A 17,934-nucleotide genomic window follows, 5' to 3' on the forward strand; every position below is an offset into this window, starting at 1 on the left:
TACGTAGAATCGAGCGTAAACACACCGCTTACTCCGATCAAAACACGATTATCTTGATTGCGGATCAATCGAGGCGACTTAAATAAGATTAGATAGACAGCTCGCCGGTTATGATGCAAGCGCGATTCGTCGAGACGGACACGACGCCGACGCCGCGACGGGCAGGAAGTTGAACAGCACAATGCGAGAACTGATAAACCCGATCTCACGAGGTTTCTTCTTTTCCGTGTAACAGACGCGTTACGAAATAACGTTTCCCGTCGTCAATTCGATATCTTATTCGATCTCTCAACGAATATACGATTTCGTAGTCCAATTGCGCGAATTTCCGCGCAAATATTCTCGCACGAAACAACCATTCTTTTCTTTTGTTTTTTGCAAAAAACTCTCTTACATCATGGGGTGCGTTCCGGTTCCCCACCTGGGTGCTGAAAATCTATAGTGCACTTAACATATACTATAGGATTTTTAGCACTCGGGTGGGGAATCCGAACGCAGTCCTACGTGTCTGGAAAGGTGAAATCGCGCGTATTTTTTGGAGCGCGTCATCGTTCGATGAACGGCGAAGGACACGGGCGATTATTTATCGCGTTATTCGCCGGCGAATCGATGACGAGGTGATGTTAAGTACAACGCTCGTTCGCCTTCGCGGCGGATCTTTTTTTTTTTCGATTTTGCCCGACCGCAAGAAGAAGAAGCAGAAGAAGAAGAAGGAGAAGAGAGAGAAGGAGGAAGACACACACATACACACACCCACACATACGCACACACATGGGAGTGCCCCATCGAAAATTATTCCGTGGAGTGTATCTTGGCATCCGATGATTGTGCGCCAGCGGCTAGAGTGGTCGGTCTCTCTTTCGGAGTGCACGTGCGCCTTGCACGTGTTAGCTGTGGGGCGACTCTCCCGATCCCCGGCTGCCTACAAGACTGTAACATCGTATCAGGAAGAGGCATGGTGGACGAGAGAGGGTGATGAGGGGGAGAAAGAGAGGGAAAGAGAGAGGGAGAGAGAGGAGAGAGAGGCGGCTATAACCATACGCTCACGCTTGCCTCGTCTGGCGCACTCTTTCTCTCGTTAAACCCTCATCTCGCTCCTTCCTTCTCATTATCTATTCGCCTTCCTATGTACAATCTCTGTTCGTCGAACGGAGTATTATGGCGCTAATTGCGAGTACCGTCGGATCTTGATAAAGCGCGCCTCGAAAGGGAAATACAATCCTTCATCAGAGGATTCGGCATAGCGAAAGAAATAGTAGAGGTTTGAAAATCGAAGCGAGATCGTCATCGGTATTTCGGTTCTTTCAACTGGTAAAACAACGAGCATTGGAAATGTGCCGTACGTATTATTTGTTTCATTCGTGTACCGTGTGCGTGTATTACGCGTGTGTGCAATGCATATTTACTATTTATTCACTTTTAAAAGCCTCAAGAGTGCAAAGTAGAGTAAATAAATCATGAATTATATAAAAGAACACACAAGGGTAAGAACATATAATGTGTACATTATTAAGAACTAACAAGTTAAAAAGCACTGAAAGATTGTGAGTAACGTCATTGGTCCGCCGCTCTTTGCCTTCGAATAATTATACACGCGAATACTATCGTTCCACTTGCCCAGCATGACCAATCTGAAATGCATATCGATTCGGCAAGCGATGGAATTGCCATGACAGCGTTTGGAGGTTTGCTCTTTCTCTCGCTCTCTCGGTGGGACCGGCGATAAAATGGCAAAGCGGAACGTGAGCCGGGGACAGAAATCACGGGCCGAGGAAGCGCGTGGATCCACTATTTGCGCAGCTGTTCAAACCGTTCGCACTGCGAAAATACTACCTCGTCATCCGTTTTTAAAATACCCGGAATCCTCTGGTATTTTAATGCCGCGGCACGGCGCGGCACGGCGGCGTGCATACGCGCATGCACATGCGGCGCGGCGCGGCGCGGCGCGGCGCGAGTCATTAACGGGGCGAGAAACATCTTGACCCGTTTCTCGAGGTGTGTCTCGTCCTCGTCCTCGTCGTCGTCGTTGTCGTCATGCGATCTGGAGCACTCGCTCGTCACCAGAGATCGGTGTTATTCATCCATTTTGCAACTTTCACAGGAAACGGCCGTCTAGAATTCCACGCCGCGTCTACACGTCGCGATCGTAACGAATGCTGCGCGCGAGCTGAAAAATTTCAAGTCACACGTTACACAGCGTGTAAGCGCAATTTAATTATTCTTCAAGTCCTACGTTCTCAATTGTGCTACTTAACCGGAAACAATTTTAAATATAATTACGTTCGTCACATCTCTTATGGTTCTTTCGTACTTTAATCCTTTTGAAAGTTAAAAGGATTATTCTCGAATTCTTTAACAACTACGAAAAATGTGTTTGTACTTTTACACGTATCTTACATGACAAATAAAGTGAATCGTAAAAACATTTCGACATTTTAAAAACATCATTATTATAAAGAAAAATATTAAGGCGCAACAGGAACTATATATTGCTGTATCTTAAGCTTTATAAAAGCGTGATAGTGACTCTTGTGTATTATCTGTTACGTATCTCATCTCGAATTGATTCCTACGCGCGAAAAAAGATCGAGAAGAAAATCGTAAAATAAATCGTTGCAAAATCGAGCGAAATTCCATGCATTTCCGATGGGGGGATAAAGCTATACCGAGGGTATTAATCCGTATTTCGGGGGAATTTCAGGCTCTCTCCTCCGGGACTTCTAGGACCTGCCATCTTCGGCACAAATACGAGATCCATCTGGTATTTTTCAGGTGCCCTCGAACATGGGTGAGAGACGAGGGAGAGCGGTACATTGTCATGTGTGTGTGTGTGTGTGTGTGTGTGTGTGTGTGTGTGGGGTGTGTGGAAACTCGGCTACTTCGTGCCGGCGCGGCACGGCGGCGGTGCCCTGTGTGTGGTATTAACCGAAATACCGAAAACCCGGGGGTTTTCAACGGGCACCGTTATAACCACCGATTGCAGATAATAGAGAGGCATGTTCTCCACAATGTGTATAGGCAGAGTCGTTCTGGAATACCACGGAGACTCGGAATATCGTAGAAATAAGACACCTGCTTCGAACACGGTGCCTGGATCTTCTCTCTCTCACCTGGAAAATATCTTCTTTCCCGTTTTCAACCAAACATTGGAAAAGAGTTATACAGTAGACGAGGGGAAAAATAGTGGAATGTTTTAGGGAAAACTCTTTGAAAGCCACCATTGTTTCAGCCGAAAAATCGTGACTCGGTCGTAAAGATCGGATTATGATTACGGTACCCTCATTGATTACAGCGGCCCCCGTAACCCCTGTCGCCATAATTCTCAGCAACGAGCCTCGTTGTGTGGCTCTCGTGTTTCTAAAACTAGGCGAGTCGCGTGAAAAAGTCCAGAAATGCCACCCAGCCACCCGTAAGAGTTATTCGACACCGCTTTCCGTCCGACGCGGAACACACAGCGTCGAGTACATAAAAGTTCTTCTGTGCCCACGAGAAATTTTTCTCCCTTTTCTCCCCGCGAGGTCCATTACCAAATTTATTTTAGACACGAAACAGATTTGATCGCGCGACGGCGGCAACCTCGGTTTTCAACGGTTGGTTTTATTTTAATGAGTTTATACATTTTAAGAGACCCCCTCCCCCGCCTCGCTCCTTCGTTGTCTCGAGGTATGCCGTATCGATTTCCGAAGGTATTGAAACATCGCTCGCGGGCACAGGGAGCATAATCTTCGCGAAGCGACGCGGGAAGGTACAAAGGGGCGGGCGGGAAGAAAGGACGAGCCATGGAAAAAAGAAGAGAAAGAGGAAACCGAGTGGCTCGCAGGAAGAGAAACGGACGCGCGCGCGCGCGCTCGCGCGGAGGAGCAACGGGAGAAAGATCAAGAAAAAGAGAAAGAGTGAGGGACAGGTAAGAGGCGAGCTCTCGCGCGCAAAGGTGACCGAGGCTAGCCGGCCTGGTCGGTTTGGCCCCGTGGGAACGCGTTGGTGGCCAGCTGCACTGATTGCCATGAGAGGACGTGACGTAGCGTCGTCGGGGCGCATACGCGCGCACACAGCCACACAGCTTCGCGCGCGCGCGCATTTCCCCACACACAAGAACGTCATAAGCCCCGCTCTCGCCCGTGCGCTCGCACTTGCGCTTGCGTGCCGTAATTGGCGATGGTAGTGGTGTGGAGAGATGGTTGAAGTCGCGCGGGTACCACGGCGCGCGGTGGGGCCCGTAGGGAGCTCGGAGTACGCGGAGAGGAACGATTGGGGGTAGGGAAGGGGGACGCGAGAGAGGGCAGCGCGGAGGGACCCGGCCCGACCGACGGCGACGGGGGAGGCGAGAAGAGGAAGAGAGAGGGAGGGGGACCGGGGGGGGGCCTGCATTCCAGAGAGGCGCCGGCCAGTCTGCGGCACACCTGCGCGTTCGGTTGAATCACGGCGCCTCCGACATAACCCAATCTCGTCGTCCTTCTCCGATTCGTTGCGTTTCAAGCCGCTTCGTTCGTCCTCGTCGCGCTCGCGCGACCACTCGCGCGTCTGTCTCTCTCGCTCGCTCCTTCTTTTTCTCCGTCGCGCTCCCTCGACCTCGTCTCTCGAAGGCATTGGTCTCTCTCTCTCTCTCACCCTTTCCCTCTCCCTCTCTCATCCTCTCCCCATTTTGTCGAACTGTTTCTTTCCGACGCCGGTTTTCTTCTTTTTCTCTCGGCAATGCGGAGTGACCGCGTGTTTCGTGGCGCGAAATGCGTGCGTCTCCGCTCCGTGCGTGGCGACCTATGGCGATGTGTCCCTGTCGCTCCTTTTCTCTCTCTCTTTCTTTCTTTCTGTCCCGAACGTTCGCCATTATTGCGCATTCCATTTTAAGCAGCGGTTTTCTCTCCCCGCCGCTCTCTTTCGGCTCTTTTCTTCGCGACTTCTGAATAATTCTGATTCTCTCCTTATCTCGCAACGCGAGTGCGTACCGCGTAACATACGTACGTGGGTAACATCCTTGGGGTTCCGCTCCTCCGCGTTCCGTGGGAGGATCGATCGCGAGAGTATCGCGAGATGTTGAGTCGCACACACGGCCCACGGGGGAGAGCGCCGCCGCGCCGGGGGGTAGGCGAGATATACGGCTCGAAAGACCCCGGGTAGGTAGGGTACCGTCGATCTTACGTGCAATCAGCGGCGCGCAGGTGTCCGTCGTCCGTCCGTCCGTCCGTCCGGTGCGTCTCTGTCAGTGCCGCAATCTAAGCCGGCCGCCGTAGCAACGGCTTCTACGAGCCGACACCTGTTTCCCGTCGAGGCCGATGTATGCGTGTTTGATGACGCGACCGCGATTGCGTCGCGTTTCGCTTAGCTCGAGACACGCAGGGGGGGTCCGCGATCGAGAGAATTAAAAATCAAGTCGGCTCGCAAACTCGATTAGAATTCTCCGAGGATAGAAATAGAAATAAACACGCGGGTAAAAAGGATACTCTTGATTTGAAAATGTTGTTAGTTTCAACGTGGATATCTTGAAACAAGATTGTATTGCGTTAAACGAAAATTTTGTTTAAATAAGTTTAAATAAAATCATTTATAATTCAACCAAGAAAAAAGTTGAAGATTATAGATTGCGTATATCTATACGGTATGTAAACTTTGATTTGACAATTCTTTTTCTTCTGCGTAGAAGGTTGAATTAGTTTAAGCGAGGAAATGTACATAAATTTACGCGAAAAATATTACACAAGATCCAAGCCGACCGCATATTGGCACATTTCCTGTTTACTTGATTGTTATCATGTCGGTCGTGACTTACTTAATATCATTAAATTAGTTTATTAGTTTATTGGTACATAAGAATGACAATTACGACTTGTTGGAAATTTGTACGCAATTGTCGCCGAAGTTGTAAGCTGATTTACTATAAACAACGTTAGACGCCTTTAAATACAAGCGCGCGTTTGCCTCTTCCCGATTATTATCTCTCGGATACTTTCTAGTCACGGAGATCCACTATCACGCGGGCATCTACGCCTCAATGGTCACACTATCCGAACGAAAGCTGAGAGCCGAAGGAAGAGGGGGAACGAGATGAGAATTGGACGATTTACGCGTGGAATAGAGGCGGTTACGATATGCCGCCGGACGGACGTGAGGGATCTGAGGCTCATTCAGTGACGTGGGAACGTGTGCAGATACCATTCATAAGTCGGCCATGTGATGCGTAGAGCGGTAAACGCCCGTATGTGAACCTATGTGAACCCGTAAGTGCGCACATGGTCGAATCTTGCACGGCGTGGCCCTCGCCGTGCTTCCTATTGTATATTGTTATCGAAGCGGCGCACGCGGGGCTATCGAGAGCATTAATTATTTCACAGCTGTCTCTTTTTTGCGATATACATATGTCCTTTTGTTCGAAATGCATTTTCTACTTGCGACAGTCTTTGATCGGGAAAAATTTAATAAATAACATGTAATATCGATTCTACGAGCATAAAGAAATGCAACGGAGAGAAATATACAAATTAATTACACATCAATAAATCATAAAAGTGTATTTTTAATACGACTGTCGTTAATTCTAAAATTCACTCTAGCATCGTATAAATATTTTAATATGTGTATTCAATTAATTGTGATTAGTAAAGTTGATAGATTTCCGATCATGGAATAATATATAATTTATATAAACATATTGTGCTCTTGAATTTTTTTAAATGAGCTGTTTTTGCTTTCATTAATTTCTTCCTTAAAAATGAACAATATGAATCGTAAGTATTTTTCTTATATGATTTCAAAATTCAAACTGTGATAGTGCAGCTGATGAAATACATAATTTAATTAGAGAAAAACTATTAATGCCGATGGTGCATATTTTAATTAAGATCTATTTTTTGAAAATACAACGTTTTATTTTGACGAAAATAGCAATTTCATATGACGCAACTAATATTTGACCCCTTTATTTTGTTCGGCCGATTCTATTTGGGAAACTTGCACTTCTTTCCCCAATATTTTCCAGCCTTTTCGTGAGAAAAATCTAAATCACACGCGTGTAACACGCTCGAACTGATCTTGTAGCTGTCACGATCGAGAAACCGTCTTCCTCCCTCGTCCCTTCTACCGCAATCTTTCCTACACAGTTTTACAATGAGCGTCGGCGGGGGAGAGCGGGGGGGGGGGGATTCGTGGGAGCCTGTTTTCCGTTCTTACCTCGTTTCACCGCGTACGCGATTCCAACTCGTCATCGTTTTGTTGTCGGACAGAAGAGAGAGGGAGAGCTCGAATTTCTGCCAAGATCGGAGAACGCGCCTTGGGCGATACGTCCTTGGACCCTTTAAAAAAAAAAAAGTCTCTCGAAGGAGGGATTTCCAGAGGAATAAATACACGTTATTAAATAATCTTACATCTTACCGACGATACATGGTCCTCTTCCAGAAGATCCTATCGATCTTCGGAAAATATTGTCCTATATATTAAATCTCTAACGAAGAATCCGCTCGATGTAGTATCTTAACAGTTAATTAATTTTTTTAAAGAGCAATAAAATTATAATATGATAATGATCATATGTATATATACAATATTCTCTCTGTCTCTCTGTTGAATGGAAAAATATTGGAATCAACGAAGGAAACAATTTTTGAAGTACGGATCTAAAATGTGCGAAATGTGGGAATCATTAAGGTGCTTTCTAGGCATTAACGGGCGACGGCGACAAGTGCTGATAGCGCGAAATCATTAGACAGCGTCCGTCCTCGTGACTGGGATTTTGTCGTGCCGGTGCGGCCGAGTTGCCGATTCATAGAGTGCCGGCGCGGCGTACCTGCCGGCGCGCACCTGTACACCTGAGCGAGACCAGGTTTATCGCCGTAACAGTCTAGGTAGCCACCTGTGCGGCACAGGCAGAGATGGTCGCACAGGTGTCTTTTAAAGCGTTTCATTAATTACGAATGGGGGTAACCCGACGTGGGTTCTCCGCAGCGGCTTCGCCCGTCGTTTCGCGCACTCCGCGATAAACCCGCAGCAGTTTTTCCCTGCTTGACCTCGAACCCCTCCCCTCCCCCCCCCCCCCCCCATCGAAAGCGGGCCGGTACCTTTCCGAGAGAAACAAAATTCCGTGTAGCACACGGAAGTGGGATCGTATAACGCGAACGTGGACGAAAACGTGAACGGGGGCGAACGTTTTTATTCCTGGTCACGCGGAGAGACGGAAAAAGAATGCTCGGCCGTCTCTCGGTGATGCAATCGTTGCGAACGCGCGCTGGCGCAATAAATTCCAAGCCGAGCTCGGTCGGAGATCAAGGTGACCAAATGTACGAGAGAATCTTGTAAAAAGAGGGGGAAAAAACGAACAAAATTATGGATCTATATTGTAGCGAAGAAACGGCTCCCTGAAAATTTTCTATAGCGCACGGATGGTCAAGTCGCTCCTTCACGCCCTTAAAACGCCGTGAAAAAGCGAATCGTCATTTTTGCTGGATTTCTTTTGGGCGATTTTTTGTTGCGTCTACGTCGACAAAGGAGCTTCGTACGGAGGAGAAGTTTTCGAGAGAAGTGCCGTTGTTTCAGGGTTTCGGTCAATACTTTCGCAATCGCGCGCGACGAATGCTGACATTGCTCGGCGACGCCAGGTGTCTTTCTTTCTTTAAGGAACGACCTCGTTAAAGGACACACGTCGTTTCACCGACCGAAATGATCAGTCACTAAGGCGGTATTGAGTCACGTTTTTTGCTGAAACTTATTCGTCAGATTTCGCTGAGCTCTACCAGACGAGAGAGCAGTGTGACTTGTGAAAATTTTCTAAAGAAACAAACTTGTATTCAATCAATGACTTCTATCCTTCGCTTTCGAAAACATCTGTGATCGATATCTGCCTTTCATTCTTAAAAACTTACTTTAAAAAAATTACCAAGAGAATAAATTATATGACGATCTGTGCTCCAGTGTCGTTTGAGAATTTTACAACAATTGACACGTTAGCTAGCTCTATCTTATTAATGTGAATCGAAAATTCTGACTTCCATGACAACAGATTCCGCTTTTACAATGGAAATCATTAATAATAATAAATTGTGCAATTAATATAAAATTTTATTTAATAATCTCTATCAGCAATATTTCGGATTACTAAAAAATTGTTCAAGTCGCAAATCGGAGCCGGCTGTTTTCTTCCCGAAAAGAGGAGACAATTCCGACTCTCGAATAATTACCAATATTTATACGAATATTTATACGAAGTATCGAAGCGAGAGGAAAAAGTGTTTCACACGACACGGACGCGGACGCGGACGCGGTACCCACGCACCGATGCGCACCCGGCTGGCATTCGCGGGATTAACCAGGCGCATTCCAAGCTCGAGGCGGGTGTTTCCGAGCGTCGTGATGCCCGGCCATTTCTTTGCGTTCCTTTTCTTCGTCTCACCGGGTCGCAACGAGCCCGTGCGAGGCCGGATGAGAGTTTCGTCGTCTCTCCCACAACCGACGACCACCCGGTCTCGACGGTCTCTCTCTTTCTCTCTCTTTCTCTCCTGCCAGAAATTCCTCTCCGATTTATCGTGCATCACGGTGCGGCGGCGCGTCTGTTTATCTACCGAGATTACACGATCCTGTCGAGAGGCCGAGCCTAGTATTACTCCTATCTGCTGGTGCTTCGCTACCAACTCGCAGCGAATTACCGCTTGCGAACGCTCTTGAATCTACGAGCGATCAGATGGAAATTGAAAGAGCGTTACGATTAGTCTTCGGGCGTATTGCAATTATTAGTTACTAGCGGAGCAGCGATTTTACGTATTCCATTATCTCGGAATTTATTTGTCGGGCTCTAAAAATAGAATCGCCATCGAGAAAGCGATCAGCTCGGAACGAGGATGTAACTGGCTCGGGGTACGAAACGCGAAGTTAGAATACCGTAGCGAGTAGCGAGAGGATTAAGCTGAAAATTCGCGAGAAGTCACAGCGGGAGCACGTATGTACGCACGTTCGACCAACAAAAAACGTGAATACATACCGCGCCTGACAGCGGGGCAAGAGGAACAGAGGTAATCGGAAGAACGAGACGGGCCGGAGGGGGGGGGAGGCCTTAGATAGCAGCGCGTAATAAAAGAGCGAGGAGAGGCAGGGAAAAAAGGAAAGAGAGAGAGAAAGACAGAGAAAGGGAAATTTCTCTCTTTTTGAGATCGAAGATGAAGAGGAGGTGGAAACGGAGAACAAGAAGCCGGCCGAGATGTAGGTAGATACATACGTACGCAGGGATTCAGGTGAGCCGCGGAGAACGAAGGAAGAGAGCGAGGAAGAGAAAGAGAGCGAGGAAGAGAAAGAGAGCGAGGAAGAGAGAGAGAGAGAGAGAGAGAGAGAGAGAGAGAGAGAGAGAGAGAGAGAGAGAGAGAGAGAGAGAGAGAGAGAGAGAGAGAGAGAGAGAGAGAGAGAGAGAGAGAGAGAGAGAGAGAGAGAGAGAGAGAGAGAGAGAGAGAGAGAGAGAGAGAGAGAGAGAAGACCGAAAAACGAGAAGGTAGGTGCCGGCGATATCGTGCCTTTCTTCCCTTTGCCACCTTGTTCGCCATGGCCGAACGGCGGGGGGCAGCGGAGGGGTCCACACACAGTGCGCGCGATCTCGTCGGCGGCGGCTAGTGTTGGTAGCGGGGATTGCGGAGCGGCGCGGCGCGGGGGGGAGAGGGGGGGGAATACTCGAGGCATCGAGAGGGGACTTGGCGACAGACTGGCGGGCGCGCACCTGCACTCGCTCGGCCGCGAGAGAGCCGACAGTCAGGGGCGCACCTACCGGGGCGCGGACTCCGCTCCTCCGCGGGGGGAAGACGACGCGGAGCGGAGCGGAGTGGAGCGGAGAGAAAGATACAAATCACGCAGTGCCGCAGCCGGTGCATTTCTCGTCCGCGCTTATCTCCCGCACTGGCGCACGGCCCGTTCCACTTTCAGAGCCCGGTCTTATTTTCCACCTTCTTTTTATCCCGCGTTCCTCCGTTCTTCCCCCTTTATCGTTTCCTCCGTGCGAAAACGCGCTCGTTCCCTCGGTCGTCGTCGATATTCTCGCGCGGCGTACCATCCCGCGTTAGCGTTTGAAAACGTTGCATCTTACGCGGATACGATTTGATCAAAACAATGCATGGCTCGTAGAATGCCTTGCTCGAATTCGATCTCTTATTTATTTCTTAATAATGCGAGTTGATTTTATTTTATCTTTTATTTTTAATATTGTCGACTAAAAAAACGTTAGGGCTTGGAAATACGCGTGTATATGATGAAGAATTACGTAGAATTAGTTAATTATTTACGAAGGATCGGGAGGTTTCAATAAGACTGGTCCGCATCGAGAGTGTGACATCGCTATTTTAAAATACAAAAATATAAAAAGGGAAAAAAGGATTAGCTACTATGTATAGCAAATCTAGTTGTAAAATATGGATAACTAACATTTTTTGCAGCGAGAGCTGCATCCATATTTTACGACTAGATTTGCTATAGTAGCTAACCCTTTTTTCCGTGTGTATATTCGCGCGTAGAAAGTTTCAAGTCAACGTTCGTCCCTGCGCGAGAGAGCTCAGGCTTATTCGTAATTAGCCACGATGTTTATTAATTATCCGACACATGTGATGGCGGATCCGCGTAATTAGAGACGGCTGGTTTCTAGTCGCGTGTCTTTCTCCTTATTCCACGTAATTTCGACGTAGGAGAAATAGTCCTCCCTGTCCTTTACAAAATCCGCTTTAGGCACCGGCGAGAACTCAGGTAATATCTACCGAGAGAGATGAATGAAAGACTTGAGTACGCGCGTGTGTGCGTGTGTGTCGATATAATAAAATTTCATTGAGCTTTTCGACAAAGTAATTTCTTACGCGTTATTTTACCCATATATAAATTGTAAAATTCAGATAAGGTTGGACACTCTTGTCCATAATCCATCGCAGGGTTGTCACGTTGCAACGAGATATGTTTCAGATCTCTTTTCTGGAGGCCTTCCTTTCCAGACTCCGTCAAGGAGCCAGGAAAATCGCCAGGTAATTGGAGAAGGCCCGAGCGCGCGCGATGGAGCGATAAAGCGAGCGCCAAGCTTCGGTATGCTCGCGGACGGTTCATGAATATGGATCGGCAGAGTAATCGGCGAAATAAGGCACGAGACACGAACATCGCGATTAGCCGCCTGTGTGTGTGTGTGTGTGTGCGCGCGCGCGCGCGATTACGATGTACGCTCGGATTTATCCCGGGCGCATAATGATTCCGGGGACAGTAATGGATCCCGAGAGTGGAAACGACCGCGGGAGCGATACACCTCATCCCGACCTCCGCTTTCCACTTTTGTCCGTTTATTGTCCGTTTTATTTTGTTCGCGGCACTGCGTTTCTCTCGTGTACGGTGCGCCTCCCGTTTTGCACATTTGACCTTTTCGCACACGGCGGTTATTTATAAGATCCGCGCGCTACGACCGTGATTTTAACGCGAGGTCGTTATGCAAATCGCGATGAGGCCCTTTCCCCCCCTCTTCGGTTTATCACGTTCGTTAAATATCGGATTTTACACGCTCCCGCGGTAGCGCCGCGCGATTTTATCCTTCGTGTGTTTATCGCGCCGGACAAGGAGATGAAATTAAGACGTCAAAGCTTAGGTTCTGTATCGGAGAGTCCTGTCCTGAAATAATTACGTCGTAACTGACGATTTTATAATTCCAGATTCCAGCTCATATATTCCACGTGTTTATCGCGCTGGACAAGGAGATGAAGCAAATTAAGACATCAAAAGCTTGGATTGACGATAAGACGTCAAAATTAAGATATCAAAAGGATCTATTTCGAAATCTTAAATAATTACGCCGTAACTGACGATTTTATAACTCTATTCCATATTGAGAAATGCCCGTCGTAAAACTAATTTTAATTTGCAGATGATATAATGCTCAATTTGAATACATTTTAATTAAAGATTAAAATTTTAAATCGAAATGGGGACTGTGTCAACTATAATTCTGTATTGATACGCTGATTCAAGTTTGCGAAATGGTCAGTTATCCAACGCGAAATTAATTTTAAATTCAGCGGAAAGTAGGTATCTCGAGAGTGTCGAGATCGTCCTTTCGCAGCTCGAAGCGTGAAAATTGCAACCGTAGAATGTAAAAGTGGCGAAAATCAATCGTCCATAACGCGAGTCAGGATTTACAAGGCGAAACGGAAAAAACGGCATGCGATAAATATGCGGTTTTACTCATGCGGTTTAATTTATTGCCACCGTTGGAATTGTCACGTGTGCTTAACAGATAAGGGCACCCTCGCGTCACAAGAGATTCGTACGAGATTAATTTTGCCGTCTCTGAGACACATATTTGTGCGGGCCGATATCATAATAAAAAAAATCACGTTGGGATCATCATCCATAAACAAAAAAAAAGACGTTCAGATTATCGTGTTTTTTAAAGTTTATCATTTTAAATATAAAATTTGTAAGGATAACGTTAATCATGTTACGATATAAGACAGCGAATATTTTATAATAAAACTTTATGGTACAATTCTGATGAAAATTTAAAATTAAGAAATAGGAACAGAGACAAAAGACAAAAAAAGCTGTTTTAGGAAGCCATCCATCAGGACACGATCGTTCGCGGATTAGTCGACGAGTTGGTAAACACACATGGTGTAGCGTACGTGTATATCGGTGCCAAAGTAAATTTTGTGATATCGAAAACACTTTTCGCTTGATAATCGCTTAATCACTCTCTGACGAGTTGTACGTCGTGTCGCAGAAAAAGTGAGAGAGCGTAAACGGCACGTAGATATTGGACCATGACGCGGCATTTGTTCGAACGACACTTTGCGTTATAAAGTAAATAATGTATCCGCTCTTAATAAAGTAAATAATGTAAGTAATTTTCAAGCGGCGGTGGAGTTTATAGGTGCGGAAAACACCTTTTGCGATTTGTTAGTCTGATTCTCTGATTTTGTAAGAGGATATTCAATTTTATAACAACGAGAATAAGAATTTTATTAAGTCTCTTGAGTATGTATATAATATATATTACGTGTTGTAAAACGTATTCTATTGAATTTATTGTTGGGATAATAAAATAACTACATATTTATTAGGTATAAAAAATATATTATACGATTTAAGAAAACCGTTAATGTTACTTTTCATTGCTAAGATTTTCCTAAATTTCGTAAATTTCTTCCGATCCGTAAATTTTAGATAAAAATTACGTAATCCTTTTCTCAATTGTGCGACGACAATATATTGAGATAATAAAATAAAATTAGAAGATTTGTTGATGACAATCGATTATGGGTCTTATCGATAACACTATACGTAACTGAGATACTTATTTTACTATGATAAATTCGTGTCAGTATTATACGACTAAAAATTGTTATGTATAAAAGATACAGGCCACTAATCATGAAATGAATAAAAAATGATTTTGGAATGATATTTTTCGCAATAAATTCTTTACATGATTTAAAAAGGATGCTTATTAGTATCAAAACTTATTAGTATCAAAAGTTAAATCGATTATCGTGAATTTACTGTTGTTCCAACAAAAAGCTGTGTTTTAAGACTGACAAATAATCAGCGCGCTGTTTACTGAGTTGGAAAAAAAATTCATACAGAAATATTAGTATTATTATTTTTATTAGGCCACCAAGATCGAGCCCGAACAAAAATGGCATCTTCTCGGATTAATTGAAAAATAAATTCGTAATTTTTATAAACTGCGACATGTAAACTCATGTGTATTTTCTCTGTTAGGATATGTTATTGATTAAATATACATATGTATGCATGATTGCGACGTGTAATCGTGAAGTAGGTGAAAAACAGATCTTTTGTTAGTGCTAAAAACTGAATTTGTCAAATCCGCGTCAAATGCTTGTTAAATGCCACTATACATATATCGATATAGACTTGAGCATGTATATGTAATGGAAGTGTGTTGATTACTGGTCTGGGAGAGAACGATCGTTTCGTCTTTGGAACACGTGTGTTCTTATCGACGATCATTTCTTTCGCGACTTACGATAACAGTTTTGCGAAGCGTAATTTCTGTCCGATGGCAATTCTGTCTCACGGATCTCGACAGCCTGCCTTCGATATTTTTGTAGCTCTCCTTGCATGCAAGACTTGTAATATACGCCATACAAGTGAAATAAATGTCCAAAGAATGAAATTAGTTAATTATTTCCCTACAGATTATCGTTTTCTAACTACCGACCGACTTTAAAAGCCAAGATGTTATACAAGAGATCTTATCTCGTATTATCTATATATATGTTTTTTCGTCGGGGTTCCTTATTACATTATCACCAAGAGCGCGTGTATAAATTCATAAATTGTATGATGTGTAGGTATTAAGTATTTGTGATTACCTGCAAGCTGGATTTATAAGTTCATCAAGTCTAAATAATCGAGCAGATCAAGTCATTTCTGCGGCATCGACGCCACTCGCGCAACATACAGATCGCGACATCTTGCGTGAGTATCAATTACAAACTTAACTTTATATTTAAAAACGCTACAACGCAGGTATTTTAAATTGCGCGATAAATTATCACGATTTCATATATGCAATTTGTTACACTGATTTGCGTAGGAAGAAAACATTTATTTAAAAAATATATATATTTCTTCTTCTGCGATGAGACAGAGAGAAAGAGAGAGAAAGTGTATACAATGTGTGTGTGTATGCATTTAAATATAATTTTATTTATATTACATTTAAAACTGTAATATATCACTTTAAATTACGTTTGGAATTTTGCATCATCTAAATGGCAGTACCAGAGAGAAGCCTGAGAGGCCATCCCAGCCAATCCCGGCTTTTTTCGTAGGACCGTCGAAAGCCCCTGTACACTACCGCCACTCGCCAGTACATCCATTTTCGAAATTGGTACTACGTAGCCACGTTCATTTTCCGACACTGCCGATAAAACATCATTTTAGTGCGTGTCTATGCTACATCTGCAAATGTATAGTGATACGTATAACGCGTACACCAATACATTTGCAGAAGTAACGCGGATGCGCACCCAGGGACCGTATTCTCGAGCCTGCCCTAATGATTATCGTATGCGACTTTCTATTTGAAAAGCATTGAATTTCGCATGCGAGTTTCATGAAAACGATTCGAGAATAGGGCTCCAGAATGATGTTTTATCGGCAGTGTCGGAAAATGGCCTCTCTCCAGGCTTCTCTCTGATACAGGCTAAAGACGATGCACGCACATCAGAGAAGCGTAATCAACCAATCATCATCGAGAGTTTTACAATGGCGGTCTATTCGCTCTCGAGGATTCTCGATTGTAAATGGTTGAGGATCAGTTTAATATTTATATCTAAATAAATATCTAATAGCCTTTTCTCTCTTTTTCTCTTCTTTCCAACAAGCAAAGTGCGACTTGAAATGCGCGATCGTTCTGCTCAATCACTTAATTAATCATTAATTCCCGCAGATTCTAACTATTCATTGAAGCGTCTTTCCGCGCGATTTACTCATTCGAAGAAATCGAAACGGAGACAGCGAGACGTAAATTCGAGAGGTTATCGTTTCACTGCGACACGCGGAGCAACGATTCCGTTAAGATTCGGATATATCGCGCTTCGAAACACTTATTTCGCAAGTAAAATTCACTCACCGATCGCCGGAACATTGCCGGGAGATCCGCCAAATCACAGCCGGGAGGGTGACACGTACGGCGTCCAGCGCTACGGCATTCGGCATTTATTTCGCCCAGCGACGGCATCCCACTTCGTTTCACTCGACACAAGAAGGAACGGAATATTCGGCGTACGTTCAGCTTGCAACACCCCGTAACCGGATTTCTTTTCGTTCACGAGAACAGAAATACGCGATCGACAACGTCTCGCGATCCGACGTTGAACGTGTCACGGTCACGTATTACTTGCGCGCGCCCGGCGCCGTTGCCGCCGCACAGTCGGGCGAGACGCGAGACGTCGAACGCGATTGGCTCGTGAGTCGAGCCCCCGGATCTGGCCAATCACGTCCCGCCGCTCCGCGCCGCCGCATATACCGAATGTTGCATATACAATTTTATGTCAAAAAGAAATATTGTATGTAATTTTATTGTATAAGTATTATTGTATATTATATTTTCAATTTTGTAATATATAACTCTTTTACAATGTTGTACTTGTAAAATAAATTGTAAATAAAATAAAATAAATGATAAAAAATGTAAAAAACGGATTCTAAAGAAAAGAGGACCGCCGATCGGAATCGACGGTGGTGGTGGAGGGCCTCTTTAGGTTGACCTGTTTCTATCGGATAAAATTTTAGTTAAAATTTTTAAGATAAGAGAGCTAATATTTAATTTATAACTAGGAAAATGCGAAGTCCAAATCCATGCATTTAATCGCAATGACATTCGGTACAAGCAGGACGGCGGCCTTTAAAAATATTGCTTATACCTTTTCCTCGATACTAGTACCAGATTAAATAAAATTAAATTATGCATTATCAGATAAAACCGCGCAATTAATAACTAATCTATATCGACGACAAATCCACTTATTGATACGCTCCGCGAAAATAACAAATGCGTGATGCAATTTTAATTAATCTTTGACAATTCGAATTCGCGCCATGTGTCAAAATTTCCTCTTACCTCGTCTCGCATGACTGAGAATATTTGTCAAAATTCTTTCTGCAACGTTGAGCTTCATCAAGCTTCATGGTTGCAATATGATTCCGATTGCGAAGCCAGAGCTTAAGATACTAGATAAAAATAAATTACACGTGTCGCGAAGGCCAGGATGCACCGCATGGCTGTTGCTCGGCCGTAAGAGTTGACTTATCGAATTTATCAATTATCGTGTCTTCAAGTTTAGCTTGTAAAATATTTGTCATCTTCAGTCAATAGATCGATTAAATACATAGCGCAATTTCTTCAAGTTTTCTTTTCTTTCCTTTCTAAATCGTAATTTCATTTAATACCTTTTGCGTTTTAAACGGTGTTTAATCTTAAAG

General features: G+C 44.6%; 2 long non-coding RNA genes across 2 annotated transcripts; one reads left to right on the plus strand and one right to left on the minus strand.

Moving 5' to 3' along the window:
• Positions 1 to 1,390: 1,390 nt before the first annotated feature.
• LOC139781608 (uncharacterized) lies at positions 1,391 to 16,828 on the minus strand. Its single transcript, XR_011720595.1, has 3 exons — positions 16,583 to 16,828; positions 7,162 to 7,283; positions 1,391 to 2,167 (listed from the first exon to the last, which is right to left on the minus strand). It is a non-coding gene; the product is annotated as an uncharacterized lncRNA (long non-coding RNA).
• LOC139781589 (uncharacterized) lies at positions 3,911 to 6,641 on the plus strand. Its single transcript, XR_011720587.1, has 2 exons — positions 3,911 to 5,593; positions 5,949 to 6,641. It is a non-coding gene; the product is annotated as an uncharacterized lncRNA (long non-coding RNA).
• Positions 16,829 to 17,934: the final 1,106 nt, after the last annotated feature.

The sequence above is a fragment of the Temnothorax nylanderi genome, unplaced genomic scaffold (assembly GCF_030848795.1).
Source record: "Temnothorax nylanderi isolate EJ_2023f unplaced genomic scaffold, tnyl_v1.0 TNYL_tig0007_pilon, whole genome shotgun sequence".
NCBI lineage: Eukaryota > Metazoa > Arthropoda > Insecta > Hymenoptera > Formicidae > Temnothorax > Temnothorax nylanderi.